Source organism: Carcharhinus amblyrhynchos, chromosome 9 (genome assembly GCF_965287045.1).
Source record: "Carcharhinus amblyrhynchos chromosome 9, sCarAmb.v2.hapA, whole genome shotgun sequence".
NCBI lineage: Eukaryota > Metazoa > Chordata > Chondrichthyes > Carcharhiniformes > Carcharhinidae > Carcharhinus > Carcharhinus amblyrhynchos.
In genome coordinates, this window is record NC_137332.1 from 101,663,650 (window position 1) to 101,679,304 (window position 15,655).

The following is a 15,655-nucleotide window of genomic DNA, read 5'->3' on the forward strand; positions in this document are numbered from 1 at the left end:
TCAAAAGAGCATCATACTCAGGTCCACCGCCCACCCTGTCTCTGTAACCCCATACAGGGAGAGTTATAGAGTCTCCACACTGCAGAAGAAACCATCCAGCCCATTGAGTCTGCACCAGTTTTCTGATAGAGTATCTTACCCAGGTCCTCTGCCTCGTTCTAACCCTTTAACTCCACACGTTTACAGTATAGAATCTCACAGCGCAGAAGGAGTCCATTTGGCCCATCAAGCCTGCACCGACCACAATCCCAGCCAGCCCTATTCCCGTAACTCCAGACATTTACCTTAGCTAGTCTCCCTGAGACTAGGGTCAATTTAGCATGGCCAATCCACCTAACCCGCACATCTTTGGAGCGTGGGAGGAAACCAGAGCAGCCCCACGCTGATACAGGGAGAACGTGCAAACTCCACACAGATAGTGACCCAAGCTGGGAATCGAACCTGGGTCCCAGGCTCTGTGAAGCTGCACTGCTAACCACTGTGCCGCAGTGCCACCCTTGACTAATCCCCCTAACTTACACATCTTGGGGCACTAAGGGGCAATTTACCATGGCCAAATGAAGAGGTGATGGCCTAGTGGTATTACTGTTAGACTATGAACCCAGAAACTCAGCTGATGTTCTGAGGACCCAGGTTCGAATCCTGCCAAGAATTCAATAAAAGATATCTGGAATTAAGAATCTACTAACGACAATGAAACCATTGCCGGAAAATCTCATCGTGTTCACAAATGTCCTTCAGGGAAGGAAATCTGCCATCTTCACTTGGTCTGACCCTATATGTGACTCCAGAGCCTCAGCAATGTGGTTGACTCTTAGCTACTCTCAGACAACTTGGAATAGGCAATAAATACTGGCCAGCCAGCGACACCCATGTCCCACAAATTAATTTTTAAAACAATCCACCTAACCTACACATCTTTGGACGGTGGGAGAAAACTGGAGCACCCAGAGGAACCGCACACCGAGACAGGGAGAATGTACAAACTCCACACAGTCATCCAGGGCCCGAATGTGAACCAGAGTCCCTGGTGCTGCGAGACTGCAGTGCCATCCACAGTGACAGTTGGGGAAACTTAATACTGACATCTTTTTTAACTGAATAAATTATTTCTGTGCTGTAAATCCAGTGTGAATAAAAAATATGCCCTCGGAGACTCTGTTAACACAGTGAGTATTGCTTTATTCGAGTACAATGCGAAAATGCATTTCATATTCTATCTAAATTAATAAATGTCACTCGCTTCCATAGGTGTCACACTTTCCAGGAATCTCAATGAGCAGAATGCGCCTTTTCTTTCCTGCTTTCCCATCTTCGTCTGTCCAGAACGTAGAGTCAACATTATCAATCTAAAATGCAGAATTGAAGATGTTTACGCTCATCTGCTTTGTATGAATTACTGGCTGCAGAGTCTGGCCCAGCGACGTTATGGGGAAATGTCCATGTTTTGTTCCAAAAGGACCTTCAGCTCTTGTGAGCGAGGTACAACACTCACAACATGGACTCCAACTGAAGGGGGGAGGTGTTAATTCTTCAGGAATTTCCCAGCCTTTCCCCACAGCCTTAAAAATGTTCTAAAGCAAACTGGCAAATCTCAAAGGAATGTCCTCAGACAATCTTTACATCCAGGTGCCATTTGAACTCGAGCTGTTCATCGCTAAACTGAACAAGCTCGGGTGCAAGGCTGGTTTCTGAGCCCACCCGATATTAGTCAATGGAGCGTAACATCCAATCTCCGAAAACTGGACATCTTTTATTCACGGGTACAGGAAGATTACTTTGGCATCTCCAGGTTTTAGGAACAGCAATCTCTATCGCTTATTTTATCTTCCGTATATTCATAGCTCCAATAGGAATAGTTTTTCTGTTTGCATGTGAGACACGAAGTGTGTGCATGTGTATGCCTGTGGCTTTGAATGTGTGTGTATCTGTGAGATCAAGGTATGTGTGGTTCTGTTTGTATTTTGTGTATGTGTGTGTATACATATGTATGAAAGTGTATATTTGTGTGAGAGTATGTACGAATGTCTGAGTCTATATGATTGTGCTTGTCAGTGATTGTGTGAGTTTGTGTGTATATGTGTGTTGAGACTGGGACAGCGTTAATGTTCACCTGTGTGCATATAAACAGATATCACAAGGTCCCACACAAGAGATCTTTTGACAAGATCCCATACAAGAGGTTAATGGGCAAAATTAAAGCTCATAGTATTGTGGGTAAAGTATTGGCATGGATGGAGAACTGGTTGGCAGATAAGAAGCAGAGAGTGGGAATAATCGGGTCCTTTTCAAAGTGGTAGGCAGTGATTATTTGGGTACTGCAGGGTTCAGTGCTGGGACCCCAGTTATTCACAATATAATGATTTGGATGAATGCAATATCTCCAAATGTGCAGAAGACACACATCTCTGGGTGGCAGTGTGTGCTGTGAGGAGGATGCAGTGTGACTTGGATGGGCTGGCTGAGTGGGCAAATACTTGGCAAATGCACTGTAATGTCGATAAGTGTGAGGTTTTCCACTTTGGTGGCAAAAACAAGAAGGAAGATTATTAATTGAATGGTGGCAGTTTAGGGAAAGGGGAAGTACAACATGACTTGGGTGTCATGGTGGAACAGTCACTGATGGTTGGCATGCAGGTACAGCAGGCGTTGAGAAAATCCAATGGCATGCTGGCCTTCATAGCAAGAGAATTTGAATATAGGAGTAAGGATGTCTTGCTGCAGTTTGCAGGGCCTTGGTGAGGTCACACCTTGAGTATTGTGTGCAGTTTTGGTCTTTGAGTGTGAGAAAGGACACTCTTACCACTGAGGGAGTCCAGTGAAAGTTCACCAGACTGATTCCTGGAATGACGGGACTGACATATGAAGAAAGATTGGATCAACTGAGCTTGTGCTCACTGGAATTTAGAAGAATGAGAGGGGGTCTCATAGAAGCATATAAAATCCTGATGGGACTGGACAAGCTAGATGCGGGAAGCAAGTTCCCGATGTTGGGTAGGTGCAGAACTAAGGGTCACAGTCAAAGAATAAGGGGTAAGCCCTTCAGGACTGAGCTGAGGAAGAACTTCATCACTCAGAGAGTTGTGAACCTGTGGAATTCTCCAACATAAAGCTGTTGGGGCCAGTTCATTAGATATGGTCAAGAGGGAGCTGGATGTGGCCCTGATGGCTAAAGGGACCATGGAGTATGGAGAGAAAGCAGGAGTGGGATACTGAAAGTGCATGATCAGTCATGATCATATTTAATGGTAGTGCAGGCTCAAAGGGCCGAATGGCCTACACCTGCATCTATTTTCTATGTTTCTATATGTTTGAATGTATGTGTGTGACTGAGCATTTGGATATATGAGCATATGAGTGTTCGTGTCTGTATGAATGCATGTATGCATGAACATGCGTAAAGCAAAATTTATTTGATAGTCACAAGTAAGCTTACATTAATGAAGTTACTGTGAAAATCCCCTAGTTCCCACATTTTGGTGCCTATTCGGGTGCACTGAGGGAGAATTTAGCATGGCCAATTCACCTAACCAGCATGTCTTTCAGATTGTGGGAGAAAACCGGAGCATCCGGAGGAAACCCATGCAGACAGAGAGGGAGAGAACGCAGACTCTTCACAGACGGTGACCCAAGCTGGGAATCAAACCTGGGCCCCTGACTCTGTGAGGCAGCAGTGCTAACCACAGTGCCACTGTACCACTTGTGCATGAGCGCATGTGTAATTATCTGAGTGTGTGTGTGTGTGAATTGTGTGTGTGTGTGTGTGTGTGTGTGTGTGTGTGTGTGTGTGTGTGTGTGTGTGTGTGTGTGTGTGTGTGTGTGTGTGTGTGTGAATTGTGTGTGTAACGTATCAATTTGATTATCCTCTTTTCTCTTTCTCTGTGTGCCTCTAGCTCTATTTGTGAGGCTAATTTTAATATCACTCATCAGAGTGCAGAACCCAGGGGATTGGGTGGTAGAGTAGTTTTATCACCCACTGGCTACTACTGACATTGTACTGGTCCCACCAGTTGCCCAGTGAATGTATTTGGATAACATTGTTTCCAAGCCCCAGCTGTCAGCTGCTTAGCAAAACATCTGAGTACTTCTCAGAGCCACAGGATGAAAATTTGACAGACCATTGAGCTTAAGTGGGAATTTCCAGCCTTGGGGTGCGTGTGGCTGTAAAATCCCACCCATACAGCACAGAAAAAGCCCTTCGGCCCATCAAGTCTGCACCGACAATATCTACCACTAAAGTCAGGCTAATCCCATTTTCCTGCACTTCGGATAGAATAGAATCCCCTTTCGGCCCATTGAGTCTGCAACAATCACATTCCCACCCAAGCCCTATTACTGCAACCCCACATGTTTATTCTGCTAATCCCCCTGACACTAGGGTCAATTTAGCATGGCCAATCTACCTAACATCTTTGGACTGTGGCAGGAAAGCAGAGCACCCGGAGGAAACCCACGCAAATATGGGGAGAATGTGCAAACTCCACACAGGCAGTAACCCCAGGCCAGAATTGAACCCGGGTCCCTGGCGCTGTGAGGCAGCAGTGCTAACCACTGCACCGTCATGCCACCCCACATCCTTGTTGCCACTTGTCCCAAATCCTCGAATGTTATGAGGTTTCAAACGCTCATCCGAATATTTTTTTAAAGATTATGAGGTTTCCGGTCCCCACTACCTTCCCAGGCAGTGCATTCCAGATTCCCATCACCCTCTGAGTGAAAAAATATTTTCTCAAATCCCCTCTGAATTTCCTGCTCCTCACCCTAAAACTGTACCCCCTCACGATTGACCCCTCAACCAAGGGGAACAGCTGCTTCTTACTCACTCAGTCCATATCTCTCAGAATCTTACACGCCTGAATCACGTCCATTCTCAGACTTTTCTGCTGTAAAGAAAACAATCCAAGCCTATCCTGTCTCTCCATATAGCTCAAATCCCCGGCAACATCCTGGTGAATCTCCTCTGCACCCACCACCCCCCGCCACCACACCACCACCCCCCCACCCCCTACTGCAGCCACTTCCTTCCTGTAATGCGGTGACCAGAACTGCACACAGTACTCCAGCTGTGGCCTAACCTACTTTCTGAACAGCTTCAACATTATTTCCTTGCTTTTATGCTCTATTCTACAACTGATAAAAACAAGTCTCCCACTTCTTAACTGTCCTATTCATCTGCTCTAATGCCTTCAAGGATTTGTGAAGAAGCCCCCCCCCAAATTACATTTGTTCCTGTGAGCTTGTCCGTGCAATTAATGTTCCAGTAAATGGACATTGTGCACTAACTTTCAATGTAATATGTTCAAATGCAAATACAAAACCACGCTCTGCTGAGAAATCAGTAAATAAATGATCCCCTTACTTTGAAACATAAACTATTCGCAACCTACATTTTCCTATCAAAGCAGAGATGACACAGATATCACTTTGAGTAAAGTTTCTCACATTCTCAAAGATAACTAATCAGTAAAGGTAGACAAAGGACACAACATACACAAATTTCCAAGAAGCACTCTGCTCAGCTCAGGTAATAAGAACATAAGAACATAAGAAATAGGAGCAGGAGTAGGCCATCCAGCCCCTCGAACCTGCCCCGCCATTCAATAAGATCATGGCTGATCTGTCGTGGCTCAGTTCCACATTCCCGCCCTCTCCCCATAACCCTTAATCCCCTTGCTTATCAAAAACCTATCAACCCGCATCTTAAAAATATTGAGCGAGGCAGCCTCCACCACTTCAACGGGCAGAGAATTCCAAAGATTCACCACCCTTTGAGTGAAGAAGTTCCTCCTCAACTCCGTTCTAAACCGCCCCCCCCTTTATCTTGAGACTGTGCCCTCTTGTCCTACTGTCCTTTCTGAGCTGGAAGAGTCTCTCCACCTCTATCCTATCCATCCCATTCATCATCTTATACGTCTCAGTGAGATCTCCCCTCATCCTTCTAAACTCTAACGAGTACAAGCCTAGTTTATTCAGTCTCTCCTCATAGTTCAACCCCCTCAACTCCGGAATCAGCCTAGTAAACCTCCTCTGCACTCCCTCCAAGGCCAAAATATCCTTGCGCAAGTGCGGCGACCAAAACTGCACACAGTACTCCAGCTGCGGCCTCACCAATGCCCTATACAGCCGCAGCAAGACCTCCCTACTTTTATATTCAATCCCCCTCGCTACGAAGGCCAGCATCCCATTCGCCTTCCTGACCACCTGCTGCACCTGCAGGCTGGGTTTTTGCGACTCATGCACAAGGACCCCGAGGTCCCTCTGCACCGTCGCATGCTGCAGTTTTTCGCCATGTAAGTAATAGTCCTTCCCACCATTATTCCTACCAAAGTGGACAACCTCACATTTGCCAACATTAAATTCCATTTGCCAGTTCCTGGCCCATTCGCCCAGCCTATCTAGATCCTTCTGCAGACTCACACCCTCAGCACAATTTGCCGTTCCACCAATCTTGGTGTCATCAGCAAATTTCAACACCATACACTCGGTTCCCTCCTCCAGATCATCTATATAAATGGTAAATAGCTGAGGCCCCAGCACCGGCCCCTGGGGCACTCCACTAGTCACCAACCGCCAATCCGAATAGCACCCATTGACCCCCACTCTCTGCCTCCTATTTGACAACCAGTCCTCTATCCACGCTAACACCCTACCCCCAACTCCATGCCCCCTGACCTTCTGCAATAACCTCTTGTGAGGTGCCTTGTCAAACGCCTTCTGAAAATCAAGAAACAATCTTGATTAAGAGGCAGTAAATCTTTCTCTGTTATCCTGGGGGAGATTTTTATAAAGACTTGCAGATAACAGCCGCATTGATGATTATTGATTCGGTATATTTGTTTTCAAGCTGAACTAGCTGAACTGAACTCGCCATGAACTTGGTAGCCTATTTGATCCTCTGCTAAGCCTCAGAGTACCTCCTTCTGCACCAAAATCAGCACCTCCCACATCTGTACCATTGCTCAACTGTGTACTTGTCTCAGCCCATCTGTTCCTCAAATACAAATACCTTTGTCACTTTTCAACTTAGTTTCTCCCTTTGAAACTTGGGCACTAAACTTTGAAATTCATTTCTCTGTCTCTGTCAGTCTCTCTTTCTCCCTCTCTCTCTCCATCTATATATTTTTTTCTCTCTCTCTAATTCTATCACTCTCTAACTTTGTTTCTAACTCTCTCCCTAACTCTTTCTCCAACTCCCTCCCCAAATCTTTCCCAACTCCCCGACTCTCTCTGTCACCCTCTCCCAAACTCTCTCTGTCACCCTCTCCCTAACTCTCTCTGTCACCCTCTCCCTTACTTGCTCCCCACTCTCTGCCTAACTTTCTACCTAACTCTCTCTCTAGCTCTCTCTCCCTAACTCTCTCCCTAACTCTTTCTCTCTCCCCCCAACTCTCTCCCTAACTCTTTCTCTAATTCTCTATCACTTTATCTATCACTCCCTAACTTTCTCCCTAACTTTCTCTCAATCACTCTATCCATCATTCCCTAATCTCTCCCTATATCTCTCCCTAACTCTCTCCCTAACTCTCTCCCTAACTCTCTCTCTCTATCACTCTATTAATCACTCCATAACTCTCTCCCTAATTGTCTATCACCCCTCAACTCTCTCCCTAACTCTCTATGACTCTCTGTATCAGTCATGAACACTGTCCCTAACTCTCCCTCTATCACTCTATCTATCACTATCTAACTCTCTCTCTAACTGTCTCTCTATCACTCTATTTATCACTCCCTAACTCTCACCCTAAATCTTTCTCACTCTCTTTCTATCACTCTATCACTCCCTAAATCTCTCCCTAACTCTCTATCACTCCATCTATCACTCCCTAACTCTCTCTCTTACTCTGTCTCTAACTCTCTCTTTCCCTGTCTCTCTAACGCTCTCCAATTCTCGCTCCTTCTCTGACTGTCTAACTCTTTTCTTCAATCTCTCTCTCTCTCTCCAATTCTCACTCAATCTCTCATTAGCTCTTTCTAATTCTCTCTCTATCTCCGTCTATCACTTCCTATGTAAATGCAAGCTGCTGTTGGATTGATTTGCAACTTGCAAGCATCATCATTCAATTTTCAGCTGATTTTCTTTGCTTCCTTTCCACTTACCATTCATGGAGTCATCCAACGTAAGCTTCTTAGGTTTAGCGACACATAGTCCTGAAACGATGGAGAATAGAAGTCAATTTCAAAAATAATGGTGCCGTTCTTGATTGAGTTGCAATTTGTTTTATCCATTCGTGGGATGCGGGCGGCTGCGCATCCCTCATTATTACTTAACTAAATGGCTGCAGAGGTTATTTCAGAGGGCATTTTAAAAGTCGACTGCATTGCAGTGGGTCTGGAGTCATATGTAGACCAGACCAAATAAGGATGGCAGATTTCCATCCCTAAAGGGCACGAATGAACCAGATAGGCTTTTGCAACAATTATCAATGGTTTCATAGTCATCATTAGACTTCTAATTCCAGATTCTTTATTGAATACAAATGTTACCATTTGCCATGGTGGGATTCAAACTCTGAGACTATACATAGAATATATAGACTACAGACAGTGCAGAAGGAGGCCATTCGGCCCATTGAGTCTACACTGACAACAATCCCACCCAGGTCCTATCCTTGTAACCCCACGTAATCGCCCCGACACGATGGGGAAATCCCACCAAGGTTCCCCGCAACCCTAAGTATTAACTTCGTTAATCCCCCTAACCGACACACCTTGCAACACTAAGCGGTAATTCAGCTAAGCTCTATCCGAGAACCCTACCCTAGCCCAGTGATAATACCATGGTGCCAGCACAATACTGTAATTTTGCAATTTTGCTTTGCTTTATGAATATGTTCATGCGGTTGGACGTCGAGAGTCAACCACATTGCTGCAGCTCTGGAGTCACATGTAGGCCAGATCGGGTAAGGCCAGACGATTTTCTTTTCCCTGAAGGAAATTAGTGAACCTGGTGGGTTTTTCTGACAATCGACAATGGTTTCATGGTCATCAGTCGACTCTTAAGGGGCGATTCTCCCACCCCGCTGCGCTGGGGGCGTCCTGAGGAGAGATATGCCTCCATGTGGGGTCGGCACTGCCGTGGGGTGTTGGTCAGTCGATTGTGGAGGAGGTCGGCATTGCGCGTGGGTGTAGGTGGTGGAGGTAGCGGTGGGGGGGGCGAGGGGGGTGTGTCAGCACTGCCGTGGGGGTAGTCAGTCAATTGTGGAGTAAGTCGGCACTGCGTGTACGTGTCGGCGGCCAGGGGTGGTGGGGAGGGGGCTCGGCATTGTCGAGGGGAGTGGGGTGGAGGGATGTGTTTGGGGGGCTGCTGGAGATTGGAGCAGTCTGGGACAAGGCTGGCACGGGAATGGTCGGAGGGCCCACAATCAAGCTGCGGGAATGTTGGGCGGGCAGCACTGCGGGGGTCCCAGGCTGGCCAGCCATCGAGCTAGCCAGCAGTTGGGAGGTTTACAGCATGGGGTCACTGTGAATGCGCAAAGGCTCACTGGTTCCAGCTTCCCAGGTGGGAACAGGCCGTGCCACTGAAATCTAATGATATTCACGCCGGTGGCCTGTGCATTTCACAGCCTGTGGGATATTCTAGTGTGAACCCCACTGATAAAAAAAAACAGCATGAATTACACCAGTTTTTTCAGAAGAATTCCAGGCTCAATTCAATAATTTTTTTTATTGAATTCAAACTCCACCATCTGCCGTGGCAGGATTTGAACCAAAGTCCCCAGAACATTAGCTGAGTTTCTGGATGAATGGTCTTGTGATAATACCACTAGGCTATCTCCTCCTGATTGTCAAATGATAGAAAATGGGGCGCTATTTAATGTGAGCTGTTGATCCACTGTGACCCATTTAACATCAGGCAGGGAAAGTGACAGCTTAACCCATCCATGGGGAGGGCCTGTAAACACAGGCCCGGCTTTCTAAAGCTCCCGTCACACTAAAGAAGATACTGCCGTTACCCTTATTCATTGAACAGGGCAAGTCACCGCTCTGTGTAAAACATTCGTTACAAATTGAATATTCTCACCATCCACCCTGGACAAGCTAAGGACGTCGATCTCCCAGACCTGGGAAGGATCAATATTAGTCATTAACCTGCAAAAAGGAGGTGGAAAATAAAATAAACAATTAATTCTTTGTCTGTACACTGGGTGAGATTGTCCAGCCCTTCACACCAGCTGGATCTTCCCCCACCCCCCACCTCCACCGCCGACCCCCCCCCCCTCCCCACAACCCATATCCCCCCACACCCTCATCCCCACCCTCATCCCCACCACGTGTATCTCAACAGCGTGGCAGGGAAGGGGGGAATCAATGGGAAATTCCACTGAAAGCGGTGGGACCAGAAACTCCATGGCCTCCAGCAAGGCACCGAGAAAAATGTGGGGAGGTCAGCGAAACTGGGTGTGGGTCTCAGCTTTTCATTTTGATATGTATCCATTGACTCTGTCCACACATCCCGCTGCCTCGGGTAAAGCAGCCAGTATAACTAAGGTCCCCGTACACCCTGGACATTCTCTCTTCCACCTTTTTCCGTTGGGAAAGAGATACAAAAGTCTGCGGTCACGTACTAGTCGACTCAAGAACAGTTTCTCCCCTGCTGTCATCAAACTTTTGGATGAACCCACCTCACAATAAGCTGATCTTCCTCTACGCCCTAGCTATGAGTGTATCACTACATTCTGTAGTCTCTCCTTTCCTTCTCTATGAACAGTATGCTTTGTCTGTCTAGCGCACAAGAAACAAAACTTCTCGCTATATTCTAAAACATGTGACAATAATAAATCAAATCAAAAATCAGAAGATGATATGTGGTAAGCTGCCACAGTTCCTAGGCTTAAAGCACTATGGCTGGGATTTTCCAGCCATTTACGCCCAGCAGGGTCTTCCAGTCTTGCCGACTGTGCGGTCCTCCCCACTCCCCCCACCCCGCAGCAGGATTTCTGGCAGTGCATTGGAATCAATGGGAGATCTGCTGGCAGTGGCGAACTAGAAGGTCCCACCACTGGCAAACAGCACATTACCTCCCACAGCCGAGAAATAGCAGTGGGCAAAAAATCTCACCCCCTATCAATACAATAATATAAAAGCTACAGATGCTGGAAATCTGACATGAAAACAGAAAACAGTGACTAAACTCAACGGGTCTGGCAGCATCCGGGAGGATAGAGAAACAGGGATTGACATTTTGAGTCCATATCAGTTCAGTCATATTCCTGAGCTCCGAGGCAGAGCCATACAGACTCAAAATGTTAACACGATTTCTATCGCCATACATTATACCCAGACCCGCTGAGTTTCTCCAACACATTTCACAGAATCCCTACTGTGCAGAAGGAGGCCATTCGGCCCATTGAACCTGCACCCGACCACAATCCCACCCAGTCCCTACTCCCTTAACCTCACATATTTACCCTGCTCATCCCCCTGATACTGGGGTCAATTTAGCATGGCCAACACGCACACCTTTGGACTGTGGGAGGAAACCGGAGCACCTGGAGGAAACCCACATGGCTGACACAGGGACAACGGACAAACTCCACACAGACAGTGACCCAAGATGGGAATTGAACCCAGCGCCCTGGTACTATGAAGCAGCAGCACTAACCACTGTGCCACCCATATAAGCAAGAGTTGTAATTATTGGTCTCTTTTCATAGGGCCACACAATTGGATTACTTACCTGACTAAATTTGGAGAAGCGCCTAACACATTTACAATTTAGGGTTGTAGAAATGTGCCGACCCTACATTTCTACATTCCCTCTCTACATTTATCGGCTAATAACAGTAAGAGGGCTATACCTGAAGACTTTATTTCCTGGACGAACAATCAAGGACCACATAGGGCTGCCATTGAATGTAGGGCTGATCAGCTCTTCATCACCTATTCAGTAGAAAGAGAGACAAACAATAACGAGAGGTCAAGGAAAAAAAAACGTTATCAAACTGCGAGTGGTTCATAGAATCACAGAATCCCTAACGTGCAGAAAGAGGACATTTGGCCCATCGAGCCTGCACTAACAACAACCCCACCCAGGCCCTATGCCCGTAACCCATATACTTACCTTCCTAATCCCCCTGACGCCAAGGGGCAACTTAGCATGGCCAATCAAACTAACCTGCACATCTTTGGACTGTGGGAGGAAACTGGGTCACCCAGAGGGCTACACACAGACAGGGGCAGAACAGGCAGCATGGTGGCACAGCTGCCTTACAACACCAGGGACCCAGGTTCAACTCCCTGTTTGGGTCACTGTCTGTGTGGAGCTTGCACATTCTCCCTGTTTCTGCATGGGTTTCCTCCGGGTGTTCTGGTTTCCTCACAGAGTCCAAAAGATGTGCTGGTTAGGTGCACTGGCCACGCCAAATTCTCTCTTAGTTACTCCAAAAGTGTGTGGCGACCAGGGGATTTTCTGGCTTCATTGCAGTGTTAATGTAAGCCTACTTGTGACTCTAATGAATAAATAAATCCACACAGACAGTCACCCGAGGCCAGAATTCAGCCCGGATCCCCAGCACTTTGAGGCAGCAGTGCTTGGTTGGGGTCCAGATGCGCTGGAGGCAGGTTCAGAGAGGGCTTTAGATGATTATTTTAATAGAAAGAATGTGCAAGGGTATGGAGAAAAAGGCAGGGGGATAGCACTAAATCATTATGCCCATTTGGAAAGCCAATATCGACACAATGGGCCAAATTGACCTTTTTCTGAATCATAATAATTCTGTGATTCCGTAAATTTCGATATCACTGTTAACGTTTGATGTTGATCACACTGTCCTGCCCTTTATACCAGGCCAGTCAATATACAACCAATCAAGTGTGCAAGCCACATTAACAGAGAGAAACTTCAGCGCAAAACTAATGCAAGAAGTTATTTTTCCCGGGAGTTGACAAAGGAATTCTCACCACCAATTTCCATTTCCGTCGGCTTGATAGTAACTTTCCTTGGTCTGGGGCCTGAAAATAAATAGAAACACTTAATGTAACTCCGCTATCATTATCCCATGCTGGCAGTCTACACTTGATCATCCGGAGTGTGAAACTTCATCAAGAACCATTTCACCAGGTAGGTGATTGAACACATAGCAGCATTAAAGAATTGAACACGTCAAACTTAAGGACCAACCGACCGAAACAATCAATCTAATATTTGCTACAGTTCATATTATGATGCTACTGTGCCTTTAAGAAATGTACTTGAACCGCGTTCTCTGCAGTTATAAGAGGGCTGTTTTTTTTTACTTTGGCACTGAGCTATCTGAGCCAATATCCCTTTATTGATGTTAAAGTCGCATAATGGGCCTCTTGTTCAATTTTTTAATCTGGGCCTAATGCAGTTTGCTGGAAGTTTATACCAAAAGAGAAATGTGGGAAAATCTCAGCAGGTCTGGCAGGAGAGAACAAAGAACAAAGTACAGTGCAGGAACAGGCCCTTCGGCCCCCCAAGCCTACGCCGATCATGATGTCTGTCTAAACTAAATGGAAGGATGCTTCCATCCCCGTCCTATGCATTTGTCTAGTTGCTCCTTGAATGCCACTATCGTACCTGCTCCCATCACCTCCTTGGGCCGTGGGTTCCAGACATTCTCCACCCTCTGTGATAAAAATTTGCCTCGCACGTCTCCTCTAAACTTTTCCCCACACACCTTAAACCTGTGTCCCCTAGTACTTGACTTTTCAACCCTAGGAAACAGCATCTGACTATCCACTCTGTCCATGCCACTCATAATCTTGTAAACCTCTAACAGGTCACCCCTCAACCCCCATTGTTCCAGTGGGAACAAACCGAGTTTATCCAGCCTCTCCTCATAGCTAATATCCTCCACACCAGGCAACATCCTGGTGAACCTCTTCCATACCCTCTCCAAAGCATCCACGTACTTCTGGTGGTGACCAGAATTGTACACAATATTCCAAATGAGGAGAAAAGAGCTAATGTTTCAAGTCCAGACGACCCTTGTTAAGATTTCCTGAGAAAGCCCTTTGTTTTTGTGGCTCTGACTGACCTTTCATTCCCTCAGCCTGCAGTATAAATATCTCCCACCTCCTATCCCTTTTAGCTCTGACAAAGGGTCATCTGAAATGTCAGCTCTTTTCTCTCCTTACAGATGCTGCCAAAACTGTTGAGATTTTCCAGCATTTTCTCTTCTGGTTTCGGATTCCAACATCTGCAGTAATTTTCTTCCTTGCTGGAATTTTACGATCCTTTTGGGAATTGTTGTTTTGCGACTGATTGACAGATTAGGTGGTACTTTTGGATAGTCTTTCTTCTCACAGGAGAAATCCCCTTTCAATTTGGCAGAAGATGTTTGGACTGTAGGTTGGATGGAGAGTTTTTGTCTCTCTCTCTCTCTGGTACAGGAAACTCTGCTGGCTGCTGGCTAGCTCGAATCAAGAGGCGAGTGGTATCTCTGCCTCTCAAAGTGATCAAAACGTTCCAATTCGATATCCAAAGGTCTAATTCACAGTAGGTGTTGCAAAGCTTCAAGATCCAGCATTATGTGAACATACTTACTTTCAGTGCTAAGCCTACAATGTTTGTAGGGATATGTGCTTTGGGACATTATTCTTAGCTGTTAAGGTTTACACAATGTCATGGGTGTGTTTCTGTAACTGGTAGAAGTTATTGCTAACTTTCTTACTCCAGCACAATGCCACAGTGGTTAGCACTGCTGTCTCACATGTTAAGGATCCCGGTTTGAATCTACATGTTCTTCCCATGTCTGCATGGGTTTCCTCTGGGTGTCAGAGAATAAAGTTATTACATCCTATAGTGCAGAAGGACACCACTTGGCTCATTGAGTCCGCATGCCCACAATCCAACCCAGGCCCTATCCCCATAACGCCATGCATTTACCCTAGCTAGTCCCCCTGACACTAAGGAACAATTTATCATGGCCAATCCACTTCGCCTGCACATCTTTGGACTGTGGGAAGAAGCCAGAGCACCCGAAGGAAATCTACACACACAGGAAGGGGAGAACGTGCAAACTTCACACAGACAGTGACCCAGCTGGGAATTGAACCCAGGTCCCTGGTACTGTGAGGCAGCAATGCTAACCACTGTACCACCGTGCTGCTCTCCGCTCCTCAACTCCACTTTCCCCACTTATCCCCTTAACCCTCGATTCCCTTACTGATTAAAAATCTGTCTACCTCAGCCTTAAACATACTTAACCACCCAGCCTCCACAGCTAAAGAATTCCACAGATTCTGTACTCCTCTGAGAGAAGAACTGTTTTTTGCCATTGAATAAGACAAGGCACCTTACGAAAATACACAATACATTCAAGTTAACTCACCACGTTCCATTGAAAAATAAGGAAACTGAATCGGCCTGAAGCTGGAAGGGTGAATATCAGATGTTAACCTGCAAGACAGAAGGAGAATCTTTAATAAATTATATGTTCCCTTCCTTGGCTTTTCAGTTTGATAAATTATGCAGAAAATATTTGATTTGATTTTATTTGATTTATTTTTGTCACGCGTACTGGGATACAGTCAAAAATATTGTTTCTAGCATGCTATAGAGACGAAACATACCATTCATAGAGTACATAGGGGAGAAGGAAAGAAGAGGATGCAGAATGTAGTGTTACAGTCGTATTTAGGGTGTAGATCAGCTTTAGGCGAGGTAGTTCCATTCAAAAGTCTGATGGCA

General features: G+C 46.1%; 1 long non-coding RNA gene across 1 annotated transcript; it reads right to left on the minus strand.

Moving 5' to 3' along the window:
• Window positions 1-1,268: 1,268 nt before the first annotated feature.
• LOC145348503 (uncharacterized) lies at window positions 1,269-15,357 on the minus strand. The gene is made up of 6 exons (XR_013887943.1): window positions 15,297-15,357; window positions 12,901-12,951; window positions 11,799-11,880; window positions 10,022-10,089; window positions 8,098-8,148; window positions 1,269-1,349 (listed from the first exon to the last, which is right to left on the minus strand). It is a non-coding gene; the product is annotated as an uncharacterized LOC145348503 (long non-coding RNA).
• Window positions 15,358-15,655: the final 298 nt, after the last annotated feature.